This window comes from Oncorhynchus clarkii, unplaced genomic scaffold, assembly GCF_045791955.1.
Source record: "Oncorhynchus clarkii lewisi isolate Uvic-CL-2024 unplaced genomic scaffold, UVic_Ocla_1.0 unplaced_contig_1071_pilon_pilon, whole genome shotgun sequence".
Lineage (NCBI taxonomy): Eukaryota > Metazoa > Chordata > Actinopteri > Salmoniformes > Salmonidae > Oncorhynchus > Oncorhynchus clarkii.
This window is the reverse complement of record NW_027258828.1, coordinates 37501-40000: the sequence shown is the minus strand read 5'-3', so window position 1 is coordinate 40000 and position 2500 is coordinate 37501. Positions and strand designations below refer to the sequence as shown.

At 46.6% G+C, this 2500-nt stretch overlaps 9 non-coding genes across 9 annotated transcripts in view; all 9 read left to right on the top strand.

Annotated features, from left to right (window-relative positions):
• LOC139398701 (5S ribosomal RNA) overlaps window positions 1-114 on the top strand; it is a 119-nt gene extending 5 nt beyond the window's left edge. The window contains exon 1 of the ribosomal RNA XR_011631571.1: window positions 1-114. This exon is cut by the window's left edge and continues 5 nt beyond it. This is a non-coding gene — a ribosomal RNA (5S ribosomal RNA).
• A 177-nt stretch (window positions 115-291) lies between these two features.
• On the top strand, window positions 292-410 carry LOC139398653 (5S ribosomal RNA). Its single transcript, XR_011631524.1, has one exon. It is a non-coding gene; the product is annotated as a 5S ribosomal RNA (ribosomal RNA).
• A 177-nt stretch (window positions 411-587) lies between these two features.
• On the top strand, window positions 588-706 carry LOC139398700 (5S ribosomal RNA). Its single transcript, XR_011631570.1, has one exon. It is a non-coding gene; the product is annotated as a 5S ribosomal RNA (ribosomal RNA).
• Window positions 707-883: 177 nt separating this feature from the next.
• LOC139398652 (5S ribosomal RNA) lies at window positions 884-1002 on the top strand. The gene has a single exon (XR_011631523.1). It is a non-coding gene; the product is annotated as a 5S ribosomal RNA (ribosomal RNA).
• A 177-nt stretch (window positions 1003-1179) lies between these two features.
• LOC139398650 (5S ribosomal RNA) lies at window positions 1180-1298 on the top strand. Its single transcript, XR_011631521.1, has one exon. It is a non-coding gene; the product is annotated as a 5S ribosomal RNA (ribosomal RNA).
• Window positions 1299-1558: 260 nt separating this feature from the next.
• On the top strand, window positions 1559-1677 carry LOC139398699 (5S ribosomal RNA). The gene has a single exon (XR_011631569.1). It is a non-coding gene; the product is annotated as a 5S ribosomal RNA (ribosomal RNA).
• A 177-nt stretch (window positions 1678-1854) lies between these two features.
• On the top strand, window positions 1855-1973 carry LOC139398649 (5S ribosomal RNA). Its single transcript, XR_011631520.1, has one exon. It is a non-coding gene; the product is annotated as a 5S ribosomal RNA (ribosomal RNA).
• Window positions 1974-2150: 177 nt separating this feature from the next.
• Window positions 2151-2269, top strand: LOC139398648 (5S ribosomal RNA). The gene has a single exon (XR_011631519.1). It is a non-coding gene; the product is annotated as a 5S ribosomal RNA (ribosomal RNA).
• Window positions 2270-2446: 177 nt separating this feature from the next.
• LOC139398698 (5S ribosomal RNA) overlaps window positions 2447-2500 on the top strand; it is a 119-nt gene continuing 65 nt past the window's right edge. The window contains exon 1 of the ribosomal RNA XR_011631568.1: window positions 2447-2500. This exon is cut by the window's right edge and continues 65 nt beyond it. This is a non-coding gene — a ribosomal RNA (5S ribosomal RNA).

The following is a 2500-nucleotide window of genomic DNA, read 5'->3' as shown; positions in this document are numbered from 1 at the left end:
CGGCCACACCGGCCTGAGCACGCCTGATCTCGTCCGATCTCGGAAGCTAAGCAGGGTCGGGCCTGGTTAGTACTTGGATGGGAGACCGCCTGGGAATACCAGGTGCTGTAAGCTTTTTGTCACTGCCTTGTGGAATTTCAACTCTTTGTCCGTTTTTTCCCACAAGGCTGAAATATGTGCCCTCGCTTTGAAATAAGTAAGCAAGGTTAGTTTGTATTTCATCCAACAATCTGTACCACAAATTATGGCTACAGTATATGCAATTTCATCCACTTTTTGAGATTGCCTTTCGCTTACGGCCACACCGGCCTGAGTACGCCTGATCTCGTCCGATCTCGGAAGCTAAGCAGGGTCGGGCCTGGTTAGTACTTGGATGGGAGACCGCCTGGGAATACCAGGTGCTGTAAGCTTTTTGTCACTGCCTTGTGGAATTTCAACTCTTTGTCCGTTTTTTCCCACAAGGCTGAAATATGTGCCCTCGCTTTGAAATAAGTAAGCAAGGTTAGTTTGTATTTCATCCAACAGTCTCTGCTACAAATTATGGCTACAGTATATGCAATTTCATCCACTTTTTGAGATTCCCTTTCGCTTACGGCCACACCGGCCTGAGCACGCCTGATCTCGTCCGATCTCGGAAGCTAAGCAGGGTCGGGCCTGGTTAGTACTTGGATGGGAGACCGCCTGGGAATACCAGGTGCTGTAAGCTTTTTGTCACTGCCTTGTGGAATTTCAACTCTTTGTCCGTTTTTTCCCACAAGGCTGAAATATGTGCCCTCGCTTTGAAATAAGTAAGCAAGGTTAGTTTGTATTTCATCCAACAATCTGTACCACAAATTATGGCTACAGTATATGCAATTTCATCCACTTTTTGAGATTGCCTTTCGCTTACGGCCACACCGGCCTGAGTACGCCTGATCTCGTCCGATCTCGGAAGCTAAGCAGGGTCGGGCCTGGTTAGTACTTGGATGGGAGACCGCCTGGGAATACCAGGTGCTGTAAGCTTTTTGTCACTGCCTTGTGGAATTTCAACTCTTTGTCCGTTTTTTCCCACAAGGCTGAAATATGTGCCCTCGCTTTGAAATAAGTAAGCAAGGTTAGTTTGTATTTCATCCAACAGTCTCTGCTACAAATTATGGCTACAGTATATGCAATTTCATCCACTTTTTGAGATTCCCTTTCGCTTACGGCCACACCGGCCTGAGTACGCCTGATCTCGTCCGATCTCGGAAGCTAAGCAGGGTCGGGCCTGGTTAGTACTTGGATGGGAGACCGCCTGGGAATACCAGGTGCTGTAAGCTTTTTGTCACTGCCTTGTGGAATTTCAACTCTTTGTCCGTTTTTTCCCACAAGGCTGAAATATGTGCCCTCGCTTTGAAATAAGTAAGCAAGGTTAGTTTGTATTTCATCCAACAATCTGTGCTACAAATTATGGCTACAGTATATGCAATTTCCTCCACTTTTTGAGTGACACAAAGATGCTTATCTAAATGGTGAAAATGCAACAGCTGTTAATCAGGCTCACTTTGACTTTACATAGTGCACCAAGAGATAGTTTCTCGCTTACGGCCACACCGGCCTGAGCACGCCTGATCTCGTCCGATCTCGGAAGCTAAGCAGGGTCGGGCCTGGTTAGTACTTGGATGGGAGACCGCCTGGGAATACCAGGTGCTGTAAGCTTTTTGTCACTGCCTTGTGGAATTTCAACTCTTTGTCCGTTTTTTCCCACAAGGCTGAAATATGTGCCCTCGCTTTGAAATAAGTAAGCAAGGTTAGTTTGTATTTCATCCAACAATCTGTACCACAAATTATGGCTACAGTATATGCAATTTCATCCACTTTTTGAGATTGCCTTTCGCTTACGGCCACACCGGCCTGAGTACGCCTGATCTCGTCCGATCTCGGAAGCTAAGCAGGGTCGGGCCTGGTTAGTACTTGGATGGGAGACCGCCTGGGAATACCAGGTGCTGTAAGCTTTTTGTCACTGCCTTGTGGAATTTCAACTCTTTGTCCGTTTTTTCCCACAAGGCTGAAATATGTGCCCTCGCTTTGAAATAAGTAAGCAAGGTTAGTTTGTATTTCATCCAACAATCTGTACCACAAATTATGGCTACAGTATATGCAATTTCATCCACTTTTTGAGATTGCCTTTCGCTTACGGCCACACCGGCCTGAGTACGCCTGATCTCGTCCGATCTCGGAAGCTAAGCAGGGTCGGGCCTGGTTAGTACTTGGATGGGAGACCGCCTGGGAATACCAGGTGCTGTAAGCTTTTTGTCACTGCCTTGTGGAATTTCAACTCTTTGTCCGTTTTTTCCCACAAGGCTGAAATATGTGCCCTCGCTTTGAAATAAGTAAGCAAGGTTAGTTTGTATTTCATCCAACAGTCTCTGCTACAAATTATGGCTACAGTATATGCAATTTCATCCACTTTTTGAGATTCCCTTTCGCTTACGGCCACACCGGCCTGAGCACGCCTGATCTCGTCCGATCTCGGAAGCTA